Source organism: Bos indicus, chromosome 6 (genome assembly GCF_029378745.1).
Source record: "Bos indicus isolate NIAB-ARS_2022 breed Sahiwal x Tharparkar chromosome 6, NIAB-ARS_B.indTharparkar_mat_pri_1.0, whole genome shotgun sequence".
NCBI classification, from domain to species: domain Eukaryota; kingdom Metazoa; phylum Chordata; class Mammalia; order Artiodactyla; family Bovidae; genus Bos; species Bos indicus.
Genome location: NC_091765.1, coordinates 97,832,220 through 97,849,561, shown reverse-complemented (window position 1 = coordinate 97,849,561; position 17,342 = coordinate 97,832,220). Strand labels below are relative to the sequence as shown.

At 41.4% G+C, this 17,342-nt stretch overlaps 1 pseudogene; it reads left to right on the top strand.

Moving 5' to 3' along the window:
* The first annotated feature begins 358 nt into the window (after positions 1-358).
* On the top strand, positions 359-3,774 carry LOC109560070 (growth hormone-inducible transmembrane protein pseudogene; annotated as a pseudogene).
* Positions 3,775-17,342: the final 13,568 nt, after the last annotated feature.

The following is a 17,342-nucleotide window of genomic DNA, read 5'->3' as shown; positions in this document are numbered from 1 at the left end:
CATCATATATTGAGTCACTTTATTTATAATTTTATCTCTAAAGAACACTGATCATAATTAAGCCTTGTGTAAATAAAAATAAATAAATAAATGCAAAAAAAAAAAAGGTCCACAGGAAAAAAGTCTTAAGAAAAAGTTTCTCTAAAAATAAAAAAAACCTTTCTCAGCCTCTCTTACAGCCAGAGCACAGATTTATGACCTCAACTCTCATTCAGAGTTCTCCTATAGCAGACGTTGAAACAGAAGTGAATGGAATTGATTCAGTGGGATCAGTGCTAGGACAGGTGGCTGCCGTGGTGGTACTCCTTTTCCAAGAGAGCAGTGGTGTATTAGCAGCAGCATCCAGATTCCAGCATTGATGGCGTCAGTGCCGAAAGCAGCATGTTTGTGGACAGCAGGAGGGGCAGCAGGAGAAACAAGGGGAGCTTTATGGAGCCCATTCTGCGGTGTGATTTTGGAAATAATTCCTGGATGAGAGTTCCCGGTGTGGCTTTCCAACTCTCCTAGAGAGTCTAATACTAAAATAGTCATTATTAAATTCACTTTTAGTTAAAAAAAAAAGAAAAAGAGGAAAGGATATGTAACAGATGAATTAATGGAAGCAGTGCCAGAATAGCAGATTGAGGCCATCCAAAATTTCACTACTCCATAAAAGAAATGAGAACAGTGGCCAAAGTTGTCAAAATCAACTTCTTCAAAACTCTGGAAATAAAGTCTTGCAGGGATCCAAGGAGAGGTCTTTTGGCCTAAAACTCAACATTCAAAAAACAAAGATCATAGCATCTGGTCCCATCACTTCATGCAAATAGATGGGAAAACGATGGAAACTGAGAGACTTTATTTTCTTGGGCTCCAAAATCACTGCAGATGACTATGGCCATGAAATTAAAAGATGCTTGCTCCTTGGAAGAAAAGCTATGACCAACCTAGACAGCATATTGAAAAGCAGAGACATTACTTTGCCAACAAAGGTCTGTCTAGTCAAAGCTATGATTTTTCCAGTAGTCATGTATGGATGTGAGAGTTGGACCTATAAAGAAAGCTGAGTGCCCAAGAATTGATGCTTTTGAACTGTGGTGTTGGAGAAGACTCTTGAGAGTCCCTTGGACTGCAAGAATATCAAACCAGTGAATCCTAAAGGAAATCAGTCCTGAATATTCATTGGAAGGACTGATGCTGAAGCTGAAACTCCAATCCTTTGGCCACCTGATGTGAAGAACTGACTCCTTGGAAAAGACCCTAAAGCTGGGAAAGATTGAAGGCAGGAGGAGAAAGGGACGACAGAGGATGAGATGGTTGGGTGCCATCACTGACTTGATGGACATCAGTTTGAGCAAGCTCTGGGAGTTGGTGATGGACAGGGAAGCCTGGCATGCTGCAGTCCATGGGGTTGCAAGGAGTCGGACAGGACTGAGCGACTGAACTGATAGGAAAGCTGGGCAAGAACTCGAGTAGGTAACTTTGGAACCATCATTGGAAAACATTTAAAACTGGTCAGATGAGAAGATGTTTTTATGGCTGGAAGGGCTGCTGTTGGTCTTGGTGCTTTGTGCTTTGATCACTTGGGAATGTCTAATGAGATTGGAGCTATTGAAAAGGCTATGATTTGGCCTCAGTATGTGAAAGATAGAATTCATTCCACTGTATGTATTAACTCTTAGCAGGAAGCATTGGCTTAACAGCTTCATCTGCTTTGGCGGTGAACAGAACTCCTCTCAAGAACTTCATGATGAAAGGCTCTTCAGTGTTGATTGGTGCAACCTTTGCAGCCATAACTGGAGCTGGAATGCTGATACAGTCAGTATTGTATTATTGGAACCCAGGCCCAAAACATCTTGCTTGGTTATTACTATCAGGTGTGATCAGTGCAGTGGTGGCTCCTCAAAATATTATGAGGACCTTTTCTCATCAGAGCAGAGGGGTACACTGCTGGCATTGTGGGAGACCTTTCCAATGTGGCCATGTGTCCACCCAATGAGAAGTTTCTGAACATGAGAGCACCCTTGGGCATGGGCCTAGATCTTGTCTTTGTGTTCTCACTGGGATGTGTTTCTTCCACCTGCCACGGTGGCTGTTGCCACTGTATACTCAGTAGCAATTTATGGTAGATTAGTTCTTTTCAGCATGTTTCTTATGTATGATACACAGGAATCAATCAAGTATGCAGAAGTAGTACCAGTGTATACGGTTCAAAAATATGACCCTATCAACTCAATGCTGGGAATCTACATGGAGACATTAAATATATTTACGCTGGTTGTCAGTATTCTACCAACTGGAGGCAACAGAAAGAAGTGAAGTGACTCAGCTTCTGACTTCCTTAATACTTCAAATATCTGGCTTAATAGGGGAAGATTTTCCCTAAATAGGGGCTTCTTGAACTAATGATAAAGAACCTGCCTGCCTCCATCATGCAGGAGATGTAAGAGACATAGGTTCAATCCCTGGGTTGAGGAGATCCCCTGGAGGAGTGTGTGGCAACACACTCCGGTATTCTTGCTTGGAGAATCTCACGGACAGAGGAGCCTGGCAAGCTACAGTCCATGGGGTTGCAAAGAGTTGGACAGGACTGAAGCGACTTAGCACACATGCATGCGTGTTCATTAAATAGTTTGTGCAAGCAGCTTTCATTGAAGTTTAGAAGACAAGAACTTGTCAACATGTTTCAGGTGTTACAGTGATATGATGCTTCAGGTCTGCTTTTTCTTCTGGAGAATAAATTCAGTAGTTCTCTTCCAAATAGCGCACTCATTTTCAATTCTCATGTTTGAATAATTCTAAAATATTCTGATGAATATGAAAACTGGTTTGTGTTGCAGGAATTAAAGTGTTTTATCGATTTTTAAATTTATTTGGTTAAGTGAAATTTAGGAAACGTGTGCCTGCATTTTTTTTTTTTTTTGAGTGTGGGATATTAACAAGTAATGTTATAAGTAACATAGGGTTTGGTAAAAGGACAAGAGAGAAGTAAAGGGTCAGCTGTGGTCTTTCTGTGAAAACTTAAAACTTGGCACATATGTAATTGTGGTGAGCCAGGGAGGGAGTCTGGATGTTTGAAAATAAGTTCTGGCTGTACATCTGCTAACTTATCAGAAGCATTGAACAGAAAACAAAGACATAGATGATTCTCAGGACTCTCCTTACAACATAGATGTGGTCATGTTTGACTTCTCATTGTTTCACACTTTTAAGAGAGTCCACAGTGTTAAATATATGGAGAATTCCTCTTACATAATATATATTAAAAACAAAAAACAGACAAGAGGGTGGCAGAGGATGATATGGTTAGACAGCATCACTGACTCCCCTTGGATGTGAACTTGAGCAAATTCTAGAAGATAGTGGAGGGTGGGGAAGTCTGGTGAGCTGCAGTCCATGGAGTTGCAGTCGGACACGAGTTAGTGACTGAACAGCAGCAATATATATTACATATGTGTGTTGAAGTCGTGAATCGTCTAGAACAAAATATCATTAAAACACTCAGGAAAAAATATTCAAAGCATGAAAATTCTTGCATTTTTAAATATACAAAGCAGACTCACAGATATAGAGAACAAATTAATGGTTACCAGTGGGGAGGGGGAAGGGGCAGAGGCAATATAGGGGTGGGAGAGTAAAAGGTACAAACTATCATGTATAAAATAAGCTGCAAGGATATATTGTATAATCCAGGAAATAGTAGCCAATACTTTATGATAAGTATAAACGGAGCCTAATCTTTAAAAATTACACTGTGAATCACTATATTGTAATATGTAATATATAATATTGTATATCAACTGTATAACTATAACCAAGTTAAGAAGTTATAACTATATAACTATAAAAGTATACAAACAATATGTGCATAATTGCTGAATAGCTTTGCAAATTTATTGAAATGTTTAAAGGAGTACATGCTTGCCTTTCTCCTCTCTTCAAGTTTTAAAGCTTTTTATCAAAAAGCCTATTTGTATTACACTTGAGATTATGAAAGCAGTTTTTCCCCTCAGATTTGGTTTCTTGAATTCCATCTCAGAGGAATCACTAAAAAAAGAAAGGCAAAGTGAGGCTTTTTTCATGAGCTGTATCAATCAAAAATGCAATGGAGTGGGGTGGGAGTTGGGAGGGAGGTTCAAGAGGGAGGGGACATACATAAACCTATGGCTGATTCATGTTGATATACGGCAGAAGTGAACACAATATTGTAAAGCAATTATCCTCCAATTAAGAAGAAAAAAAGAAACAATGAGTCTACCAAAAAAAAGAAATGAAAAATGCTTCATTTGAGTTTCGAATAGCAGAATTTTCCTTCTCTACTCCATAAACCATTACTTAACTCTCCCGTGCAATTTGTAAGTTTTTCTTTGATACAAGAGTTATTTTTGGAAGTGCTTATGAATGAAATAACTATGATTATTGAGATGGTTGGTGTTTTTTTAATTTATTTTTAACTGGAGGATAATTGCTTTACAATGTTGTGTTGGCTTCTGCCATACATCAACTTGAATCAGCTTTAAGTATACATATGTCCCCTCCCTCTTGAACCTCCCTCCCACCCATGGTTGGTGGTTTTGACAAATATTTATTATAGTAATCCAGAGATAACTATTCTAACCATTTCAATTTACATAGGATGCTTATTTCTGAAATAATAAATGGAAAAAAAACAGCCAGGAAAAAAAAAAACATAAATTGGATTTTATTAAAATTAAAAATGTTTGTGCTTCAAAGTATACCATCAAGTGAGTGAAAACAATCCACAGAATGGGAATATATTGCAAAACATATATCTGATGAAAAATAAAAAACCTCGTAACTGGAGTATTAAAGAAATACAACTCAAAGCTGGGGCGAAAGACAAATAACCCAATTTTAAGACTGGCAAAGAATCCAAATAGAAATTTTCCCAAAGAATATACACAAGTGGTCCAAAAGTACATGAAAAGATGCTGGACATCAGTACTCATTGCATGCGTGCGTTATAATTTGCTTTACTCATGTCCGACTCTTTGCAACCCTATAGACTGTAGCCCACCAGGCTCCTCTGTCCATGGGATTCTCCAGGCAAGAATACTGGAGTGGGTTGCCATGCCCTCCTCCAGCGGATGTTTCTAACCCAGGCTTCTAACCGGAGTTTCTTACCTCTCCTGCATTGGCAGGCAGGGTCTTCACCACTGGTGTCACCTGGGAAGCCCTCAGTAGTCATTTAGTTCAGTTCAGTCGCTCAGTCGTGTCCGACTCTTTGCGGCCCCATGAATCGCAGCACGCCAGGCCTCCCTGTCCATCACCAACTCCCGGAGTTCACTCAGACTCACGTCCATCAAGTCGGTGATGCCATCCAGCCATCTCATCCTCTGTCGTCCCCTTCTCCTCCTGTCCCCAATCCCTCCCAGCATCAGAGTCTTTTCCAGTGAGTCAACTCTTTGCATGAGGTGGCCAAAGTACTGCAGTTTCAGCCTTAGCATCATTCCTTCCAAAGAAAACCCAGGGCTGATCTTTAGAATGGACAGGTTGGATCTCCTTGCAGTCCAAGGGACACTCAAGAGTCTTCTCCAACACCACAGTTCAAAAGCATCAATTCTTTGGCACTCAGCTTTCTTCATAGTCCAACTCTCACATCCATACATGACTACTGGAAAAACCATAGCCTTGACTAGACAAACCTTTGTTGCCAAATAATGTCTCTGCTTTTGAATATGCTATCTAGGTTGGTCATAACTTTCCTTCCAAAGAGTAAGCATCTTTTAATTTCATGGCTGCAGTCACCATCTGCAGTGATTTTGGAGCCCCCCAAAATAAAGTCTGACACTGTTTCCACTGATTCCCCATCAATTTGCCATGAAGTAATGGGACCAGATGCCATGATCTTCATTTTCTGAATGTTGAGCTTTAAGCCAGCTTTTTCACTCTCCACTTTCACTTTCATCAAGAGGCTCTTTAGTTCCTCTTCACTTTCTGCCATAAGGGTGGTGTCATCTGCATATCTGAGGTTATTGATATTTCTCCCGGCAATCTTGATTCCAGCTTGTGCTTCTTCCAGCCCAGCGTTTCTCATGATGTACTCTGCATAGAAGTTAAATAAGCAGGGTGACAATATACAGCCTTGGCATACTCCTTTTCCTATTTGGAACCAGTCTGTTGTTCCATGTCCAGTTCTAACTGTTGCTTCCTGGCCTGCATACAGGTTTCTCAAGAGACAGGTCAGGTGGTCTGGTATTCCCATCTCTTGAAGAATTTTCTACAGTTTATTGTGATCCACAGTTAAAGGCTTTGACATAGTCAATAAATCAGAAATAGATGTTTTTTCTGGAACTCTCTTGCTTTTTTGATGGTCCAGCGGATGTTGGCAATTTGATCTCTGGTTCCTCTGCCTTTTCTAAAACCAACTTGAACATCTGGAAGTTCACGGTTCACATATTGCTGAAGCCTGGCTTGGAGAATTTTGAGCATTAGTTTACTAGCATGTGAGATGAGTGCAATTGTGCGGTAGTTTGAGCATTCTTTGGCATTGCCTTTCTTCGGGATTGGAATGAAAACTGACCTTTTCCAGTCCTGTGGCCACTGCTGAGTTTTCCAAATGTGCTGGCATATTGAGTGCAGCACTTTCACAGCATCATCTTTCAGTAGTCATTCAGATCAGATCAGTTGCTCAGTCGTGTCCGACTCTTTGCGACCCCATGAATCGCAGCACGCCAGGCCTCCCTGTCCATCACCAACTCCCAGAGTTCACCCAGACTCATGTCCATCGAGTCAGTGATGCCATCCAGCCATCTCATCCTCTGTTGTCCCCTTCTTCTCCTGCCCCCAATCCCTCCCAGCATCAGAGTCTTTTCCAATGAGTCAACTCTTCACATGAGGTGGCCAAAGTACTGGAGTTTCAGTCTTAGCATCATTCCTCCCAAAGAACACCCAGGGCTGATCCCCTTTAGAATGGACTGGTTGGATCTCCTTGCAGTCCAAGGGACTCTCAAGAGTCTTCTCCAACACCACAGTTCAAAAGCATCAATTCTTCGGTGCTCAGCCTTCTTCACAGTCCAACTCTCACATCCATACATTACCACAGGAAAAACCATAGCTTTGACTAGATGAACCTTTGTTGGCAAAGTAATGTCTCTGCTTTTGAATATGCTATCTAGGTTGGTCATAACTTTCTTTCCAAGGAGTAAGCATCTTTTAATTTCACGGTTGCAGTCACCATCGGTAGTGATTTTGGAGCCCAGAAAAATAAAGTCTGACACTGTTTCCACTGTTTCCCCATCTATTTCCCACGAAGTGGTGGGACCGGATGCCATGATCTTCGTTTTCTAAATGTTGAGCTTTAAGCCAACTTTTTCACTCTCCTCTTTCACTTTCATCAAGAGGCTTTTTAGTTCCTTTTCACTTTCTGCCATAAGGGTGGTGTCATCTGCATATCTGAGGTTATTGATATTTCTCCCGGCAATCTTGATTCCAGCTTGTGTTTCTTCCAGTCCAGTGTTTCTCATGATGTACTCTGCATATAAGTTAAATAAACAGGGTGACAATATACAGCCTTGATGAACTCCTTTTCCTATTTGGAACCAGTCTGTTGTTCCATGTCCAGTTCTAACTGTTGCTTCCTGACCTGCATACAAATTTCTCAAGAGGCAGATCAGGTGGTCTGGTATTCCCATCTCTTGAAGAATTTTCCACAGTTTATTGTGATCCACACAGTCAAAGGCTTTGGCATAGTCAATAAAGCAGAAATAGATGTTTTTCTGGAACTTTCTTGCCTTTTCTATGATCCAGCGGATGTTGGCAATTTGATCTCTTGTTCCTCTGCCTTTTCTAAAACCAGCTTGAACATCAGGAAGTTCACGGTTCACATATTGCTGAAGCCTGGCTTGGAGAATTTTGAGCATTACTTTACTAGCGTGTGAGATGAGTGCACTTGTGCAGTAGTCATTAGGGCAATGCAAATATCAAAACTTTGCTTTGATACTGCTTTGAACTAGTTAGTGAAAACTAGTTAGCAACTAACTTTGAACTAGTTAGTTCCTAAAATGCATGTGGAAATAGTATATTCACCAATTCATCTAGGACAATGGAAAAATCCTGAATGATCAAAAGTTACCATCATAATTTCCTTGTGTATTTTCTAAGAAAGAAACATAAATTATCAGTCTTATACCAAATTCAAAATGAATATTAGTGGTATGAATGACATCAAGTTGATTTCACCTAAAAATGTACGTGACAAAATTAGTGATACACATTTTATTTTTTTAAAATCCCATCTCTTTTTTTCCTCTTTAAATTTCTGTATGCATTTGTAGAGGTACAAGAGCAGATTTATTTTTATACTTTGGCTGTGCTGTGTCTTCATTGTGGCCCATAGGCTTAGTTCCCTGACTGGGGATGGAACCCACATCCCCTGGATTAGAAGGAGGGTTCTTAACCACTGGAGCATCAGGAAAGTCCCACATCTCTTTTTTACATCACTGAAAACTTTGATTATTGACTTAAGAAATCTTAGGAAGCCACATGTCAGGCCGGTGGAGCCTTGAGGTGACTGCTGCTATGGGTGGATTCCGGGGCCCAAAGGACAACCGTGTGGGAGAACTCCAGGTGCCCAACTCCATAGCCAAATGGGCCCTGGGAAAAGTGATCAGGACAGCAGTTCAACAAACTGCTACAGTGAGAGTAACCAGGCTTTTTCTGGATCCCTACTTACTAAAGCATTTTATTTTTTAAAATTATATTTATTTATAATTGATTGATGACTGCTTTACAATATTGGTTTGATTTCTATCATATATCAACATGAATTAACCATAGGTGTACATATGTTCCCTCCCTCTTGAATCTTCCTTCCACCTCCCACCCCTCCAAGTTGTTTCAGAGCCCCAGTTTGAGTTCCTGAGTCATACAGCAAATTTCTGTTGGCTATCTATTTCACATATGTTAGTGTATATAAAGCATTTTCTTTTTTATTCTTAAAAAATATTTATTTATCTTTGACTGCCATCACCACCTTAGTCATGGTGCACATGCTCTCAAGTGGTGGCATGTGGACTTAATCGCCCCTCAGGATGTGGAATCTCCCCGACCTGGGATCGAACCCACGTTCCCTGCATTGGCAGGCAGACACCCAACCCCCGGACCACCATGGAAGTCCCCATTAAAGTGTTTTAGTAAGTGAAAAACCCACTTTGTTCACGGTGCTCTTTAGCAGTGCGACGCCGGGGAACTGTGTTGCTCACTGCTTTGCTTGTCGAATGAACAGAGCACGTGAAACAGGAACCACCTGAGATCATTTTCAAAGCTGGACGAGTCATAGATCTAGTGACGGGGAAACTGTGAGGAGGAACTCCTTACCTGGAGAGTCCAGTCAGTTTGGAAAGCACTCATTTAACCAAAAATTGCGCAGAACTTGGTACCTCTTCAACACAGTGAATGAGGATTGGAAGACAGAGACACAAGCAAAGATTTCTAAGTTTGCTTCATGGAAAAAGCTTTCTAAGTTTCATCACAAACTGTCCAATTCATCCTCTGGGATTCATGAAATACCAGAAGTAAATGAAATAAAGGCCTTGTTACAATTTTTCAAGTTTCTTTCTTGGTAACATACTTTTTTGTTACACTGAGACTCACTGAGTTTGTTACACTTTGTTACACTGAGTTTGTTACACTTTCCCGCCTGATGCTGGGAAAGATTGAAGGCAGGAGGAGAAGGGGACGACAGAGGATGAGATGGTTGGATGGCTTCACCGACTGGATATGACTTTGAGCAAGCTCCGGGAGTTGGTGAAGGACAGGGAGACCTGGCGTGCTGCAGTCCATGGGGTCACAGAGAGTTGGACACGACTAAGCAACTGAACTGAAATGAAGTGTACCTAGTAATCCACAGCATTATTTTATAGTGTTTTATAATGTTTATAGGAGAAGGCAATGGCACCCCACTCCAGTACTGTTGCCCGGAAAATCCCATGGATGGAGGAGCCTGGTAGGCTGCAGTCCATGGGGTTGCTAAGAGTCAGACACGACTGAGCAACTTCACTTTCACTCATTGGAGAAGGAAATGGCAACCCATTCCAGTGTTCTTGCCTGGAGAATCCCATGGACGGAGAAGCCTGGTAGGCTGCAGTCCATGGGGTTGCAAAGAGTCAGACAAGACTGAAGCGATTTAGCAGCAGCAGCAGCAGCAACATAATGTTTATAATCTTTGTATAATTTTATAATGTTTTGTTTTAGAAGGTGCATTTTTTTCATTCAAAGAAATCTTGAATTTATCTTAGAATCTTTATTTGGAAGAAGAAAATCTACCTTTTGATATCATAAACAGATAAAGCCACATTAAGTGAATTGTTATTTTTGAGGGTATGTAATACAATACTAAATTTTTTTCTCTGACTTAACCAGTTCTAAGTTGAAATATTTAACATGCTTGGGTCAGACTTTATCAGATTCAGATCTGTATTAATAAGAATGTTGACCTTAGAAAATAAAACTTAAAAATTAACAAAAGAGTGAAATCTTTTGACAAAATTTATATATGCAAAATTATGACTGGGAAATTTTTATTTGGTAGAAATTATGGTCATAAAAAGAAACTATAGGGAATTCCCTGGTGGAACAGTGGTTAGGACTCTGCACTTTCACTGCTGAGGGCCTGAGTGCAATCCATAGTTAAGGAATTAAGATCCCACACGAGGCCAAAGAAAAAAAAATTATAGTGGCAAAATTTTCAGTGGTAAAACTAGATATGGGCAAGATGTGACCAAATCTTCAAAACAAAGAATTGAGTCTGATTAAATAATTTCAGAGAAATAAAAATAAAATGAAAAACACTGAAAATGGCTTTACTGCTCTCCATATCAAGTTAAGCAAAGATTTAAATTTGCTTTATATTTAGCTATAGGAAAAAATTGATAATTCATCAGAATATCATTCTATTAAAACATTTTTATTGATAAAATATGCAGCATAAAAAGCACTAAATTTCGTATTAGATGTGCGTTGGGAAAAGGGGTGAATGGGTTAGAAAATACTATTTTCATTTGTTAATTTTTCCTTTTGTCTGTATTTCCCCATGACAATTTTGTGAAATAAATTCAAAAATTTACTTCTTACCACAATTCAGATGTATAGGGAAAAAACAAGAAGTTTTGGGGGTTTTGTTTTACTTTCATACTTGTGCTAAGTCGCTTTAGTCATGTCCGACTCTTTGCAACCCCATGGACTGCAGCCTACCAGGCTTCTCCGTCCATGGGATTCTCCAGGCAAGAACACTGGAATGGGTTGCCATTTCCTTCTCCAATGCAACCCCATAGACGGCAGCCCACCAGGCTCCCCCGTCCCTGGGATTCTCCAGGCAAGAACACTGGAGTGGGTTGCCATTTCCTTCTCCAATGCATGAAAGTGAAAAGTGAAAGTGAAGTCGCTCAGTCGTGTAGGACTCCTAGCGACCCCATGGACTGCAGCCTACCAGGCTCCTCTGTCCATGGGATTTTCCAGGCAAGAGTACTGGAGTGGGGTGCCATTGCCTTCTCTGTCTTTCATACTAGTCCTTTTATTTAGTAGAAATATGGCATTGCAGTCCATGCTGACATTCTGAGATTCTGTAACTTATTTTTCTAAAGCAAGATTTTAGTCACACAATAAATTATCCTAAGACTGTACCATAATGCTTTTGTTACCCCATTGATTTATAATTGTTTGGTCAGTTACCCACTAATAAAATAACCCTGTGGGGTATAACACATGGGTTTTCTGAAGCTAAAACTATTCTGACTTTCCTCTTAGTGGAAGAGAAAATTATTAAATATCTAATCCAATTTTTGTCTACCCCAATAACCTAAATGGTCCATTTAGTCCTCCAAGAATGGAAACCATTCCTGTGGAATATTTAAAGTAGAAAAAGAAAACTGCTATTGGAACTAGAGTAATCATCTTTAGATATTTCAAGGACTGTTATGTGGAGGCATGATTATATTTATTCTCTGTAACCAAAGACTGGGACTGGGATACATAAAATCACGGAAAGGGAGATTCTACTCTGTTTAAGAAAGAACTAATATTTGGAGCTGTCCTCGAATTGAATGGGGCTTCCCTCATGTCTCAGCTGGTAAAGAATCCGCCTGCAATGTAGGAGACCCCAGTTCAATTCCTGGATTGGGAAGATCCACTGGAGAAGGGACAGTCTACCCACTCCAGTATTCTAGGGCTTCCCTTGTGGCTCAGTAGGTAAAGAATCCACCTGCAATGCGGGAGACCTGGGTTTGATCCCTGGGTTGGGAAGATCCCCTGGAGAAGGGAAAGTTTACCCACTCCAGTATTCTGGTCTGGAGAATTCCATGGACTGTATAGTCCATGGGGCTGCAAAGAGTTGGACACGACTGAGCAACTTTCACTTTCAGGAGTTGAATGACTGCTTAGGAAAGATGAGATTTACATCATCAGGAATAGTCAAGCTGAGGTTCTGGGGGGTTGAAAGAAGCATCTTTGGTTGAGATCAGATCCTCGAGATCAGTCACAGGGAAATTGTTACCTGTGGTTTAAGGAGCGCCAGTGTTCGCAGTTTCAGCGTTAGTCCTACAGTGATGTCTCTTTCAACTACTTGCAATTCACTGATGTTAGTTGAAGTGGAAAGACAGGGACAGGGTTTTGGTGCAAATACCTCCTTGGAAGTATGTTTTGCAGAAGAAAATCACCATGTCTGTTAATATATAACAAAAGGAAGATTAAAAGACCACTGGTCTGATAGTCTTAAAAATGCCTTCAATTTTTGAGAATCCAAGATTCTGCATCTGGAAAGCTGTGTAGCTTCAGTCTGGAGAAATGGTTGGAGACAGCTGGCAGAGGTTGAGGGAAGAAAGAAGAAAGAGCTGGTGTCTGAAGTAAAGAGTGATTTGGTCACATGTGAGTCCTCAAGAGGGAAAACTGGAAACTGGGTTTATAAACAAACCAGCCAAGGTAGAGACAGAAGGTGGAGTTTGGTCACCAGGAAGAAAGCCAGAGATTAACTTTTGGAAGTAGAGTTCAATGAAACCAAGACCCATCATGGTCTTGACCCAGTCAATCTTTCCAAGTGTCATCCCCACCTTCTCCCTGTCAACACCAGACTCTCTGCAGCTCCTTGAACACAGGGAGCCCTCTCTCTACACTCGCAGGTCCCTCTGCCTGCAACACCACTTCCTCCCTTATCTACCTGGGGTTCACAGTCTTTCCTCTAGACAGAGCTCACAATCAGCTCCTCTGTCAAGTCTTCCCAGGCCTCTCCAGACAGGAGAAGAGATTTGATCCTCTGTATTCCAACAGCACCCTCCACATAAGGATGAACTACCCATAGCCTGTAGCCCATCAGGCTCCTCTGTCCATGGGATTCTCCAGGTAAGAATACTGGAGTAGGTAGCCATTCCCTTCTCCAGGGGATCTTCCTGATCCAGGGATTGAACCTGAGTCTCCTGCATTGCAGGCAGATTCTTTACCATCTGAGCCACCAGGGAAGCCCAATATAATTATTGTCAAGATGTCTGACTCTCTCCCTAGACCGTGAGCTCCTTGAAGCTAGGAGCCATGTCCTGTTGATTTTTCTGTCAATCAGAATTTAAATCACGTCAAGCACATGTTTGTACCTCCATAGATATATGACGAATGAGTAAGTGAATGGGGGGATGAGTCCAAGTGCAGCAGCACAGCTGAGCCCACTCTGTGGATGCAGATGCTCGGTTCCTTTGGTTCAACAGCAAGAGCAAGCTCTCACATGATAGCTGAGTAGCTCCAACTATGAGATCAAAATATTCCTGGGACAGAGAGCCAGACATGCCATTATAAGTGTTCTCATATTACCCTGAAATCCTCTAGAGCCCCTGGCACACTGTTTTGTCTAATAAATATGATGGTTTGCACTCTATGTATATGTATTTGTTCAAATTAGTGAATAAGTATATGAATAAATCAATGAAAACCTCCAAAATAAAAAAAATGATCCATTAGATTAATTAAGCCAGTGAGAATAATATCTGGAGTGAGTACGACAGCAAGACAGTCTTAGGCAAAGTGAGGTGATCTTACTTTGAGTGACATCTTATCACCTTTGCTATATTCTCCTGGTTGCAGAAGCAAGCGAGAAGCCCCACCACACTCAAGTGTAACTGATTACACAAAGGCATGAATGTGAGAAATGATTTCCTACCCAGCTTCAGAGAAGTGGTTTCTGAGAACCACATTCCACCTTTACCTTAACTTTGTCATTTCCAAGGAAACAAGCCTGTTCACTTTGGCAGGCCAGATCTAAGTATATTATATTATTTGTTTATTTTTGGTTGTGCTGGGTCTTTGTTGCTGGGCGTGGGCCTTCTATAGTTGCCACAAGTTGGGTCTTGCAGAGTGATGACTTCTCATCGTGTTGGCTTCTCTTGTTTTGAAGCACAGGCTCTTGATGCTCCGGCTCAGTAGTTGTGGTGCGCAGACTTAGTGGCCCTGCAGCATTTGTGGGATCTTCCCTGACCAGGGACTGAACTCGCATCCCCGGTGATGGAAGAAAGATTCTTAACCACTGGAACACCAGGGACGTCCTGGCAGGCCACAACTGATGCTGTCACCTTTACCTACAACCCTGAATCACAATAAACTGTGGAAAATTCTGAAAGAGATGGGAATACCAGACCACCTAACCTGCCTCTTGAGAAATCTGTATGCAGATCAGGAAGCAACTGTTAGAACTGGACATGCAACAACAGACTGGTTCCAAATAAGAAAAGGAGTACGTCAAGGCTGTATATTGTCACCCTGGTTATTTAACTTCTATGCAGAGTACATCATCAGAAACACTGGGCTGGAAGAAGCACAAGCTGGAATCAAGATTGCTGGGAGAAATATCAATAACCTCAGATATGCAGATGACACCACACATGGCAGAAAGTGAAGAACTAAAGAGCCTCTTGATGAAAGTGAAAGAGGAGAGTGAAAAAGTTGGCTTAAAGCTCAACATTCAGAAAATGAAGATCATGGCATCCGGTCCCATCACTTCACGGGAAATAGATGGGGAAACAGTGGCAACAGTGGCTGACTTTATTTTTCTGGGCTCCAAAATCACTGCAAGATGGTGATTGCAGCCATGAAATTAAAAGACGCTTACTCCTTGGAAGGAAAGTTATGACCAACCTAGACAGCATATTAAAAAGCAGAGACATTACTTTGCCAACAAAGGTCTGTCTAGTCAAGGCTATGGTTTTTCCAGTGGTCACGTATGGATGTGAGAGTTGGACTATAAAGAAAGCTGAGCGCCGAAGAATTGACGCTTTTGAACTGTGGTGTTGGAGAAAACTCTTGAGAGTCCCTTGGACTGCAAGGAGATCCAGCCAGTCCATCCTAAAGGAGATCAGTCCTGGGTGTTCATTGGTAGGACTGATGCTGAAGCTGAAACTCCAATACTTTGGCCACCTGATTCAAAGAGCTGACTCATTTGAAAAGACCCTGATGCTGGGAAAGATTGAGGGTGGGAGGAGAAGGGGACGACAGAGGATGAGATGGTTGGATGGCATCACCGACACAATGGACATGGGTTTGGGTGGACTCCAGGAGTTGGTGATGAATAGAGAGGCCTGGCGTGCTGCGCTTCATGGGGTCGAAGAGTAGGACACGACTGAGCAACTGAACTGAACTGAACTGAACTGACGTGCTTTGTTTTGATCCTATCACCACATTTGATTTTCCTTTAAATTTCACCTAAATATGGCATTCTCTCCAATCCTGTAACCCTTCCCTTGAGACACCTATAGTTTCTCCCATGTGCAGTCTCTCTTGTTGCAACATGTGTGTTTGACTACAGGTTTGGTCCTAGTCTTGGGCTGATTGGCCTGGAACAACTGCCATCAGTGTATGCACAAGTCCTTTGCTGCCACAAACCAGGACCTCAACTCAGTAGCAATATACACGTCTCAGACCCCTTGTGTTTCCCCTGCCAAGAACTCTCTGTCCTTAGCTGCAGGGTTTTATGCTGAATCTGGACTTTTATTATCTCTTTGGGCTTCAGAGACATGCTGATTTTTTGAGTAAGCAGGCAGGGCAACTAATCCTTGGGCTTAGGGACCAAAACTCTTCTAAGTTCTATTTTTATTTTTGACCAAATGTCAGCCAACTTCTCATGGGTTGTCTGCTAATAAACTTGCACTACTTTCTGACATAGCTTCATAGAAGATGGTTTGGAATTGTACCGGCTACTCTGCAGAACTTTGACCTAAATAAGATGGTTCATTTTAGAGACACCTTAGAATAAGAAAGAGAAAGAGAAAACAACTCTGTCTATCTTAGCTGTCTGAAAGATCATGTAGTTTAAAGAAAAACTTCTTCCCTCCTCAAACATCCTTCATGTCCATTCTGAGGGGATTAATATTGGCTGTTTTATTCTGTAACTTGATAAAATTGTCAACAGTCTGAGTTACTGTTTAAATAAGTTAAAATGATTTGTGTGTATGTGTTGAAATGGTTTTTTTTTTTCTTTCTCTCTCTCTGCACAATGTTTTAGTTGTCTCATGTGGGATCTAGTTTCCTGACCAGGGATTGAACCCGGGCCACCTGCATTGGAAGCATGGAATCTTAGCCACTGGACACCAGGGAAATCCCAAAATGGGCTTTTCTAAATCTAATGTTTTCCCCTCTTTTGGGAACAGAAATATTATTAGGCTTTCTCCAATGATGATTTTATGTTTGTCTAAAGCTTATTCCCTTTCCCTTTTTTTTCCTTCTGTCTCCTCCTTCTTTGCTCCTCTCTCTTAAAGGTGAATTGACGAGAAAGGAAATAAAGCCATCAATTTTCAGAACTACTGTCTATGATCAAACTGGTGATGGGTTAAGTCTCTGGGTATACATGACATGTGCAATCCATAATCGCCGAGTGAGTGAAGGAGCAGAATGTTTCAGGAAGGGCACTATACTGGACATCAGGAGCCAAGGGCTCTAGTCCAGCTCTGACACTTCGTGAGACAGTTAGCCTCCTGGCCTCATTTTCCTCATTTGCAAAAAGGGAGGCTCAGACCAGCTGATCTCTGATCTCCCTTCTGCTCTCACATGTCTTGCCTCTTTGCATTGCATGATCTCTATCACACTGATGCATTGAAGATTTTTCTACTTTTTTTTTTTTTTAATTTTTGGCCACATCACAAAGTGTGTGGGATCTTAGTTCCCCAACCAGGCATCAAACCCATGCCCTCTGTCATGTAAGCATGGAGTCTTAGCCTCTGAACCATGGTGGAATTCCCTTTTCTTTTTTTGATAATTTATTTTTGGCTGTGCTGGGTCTTCGTTGCTGCAGGCAGGCTTTTTCTCTAGCTGTGACGTGCAGGCTTCTCACTGGGGTGGCTTCTCTTGCTGTTGAGCATGGGTTCTAGGCCAGGCCT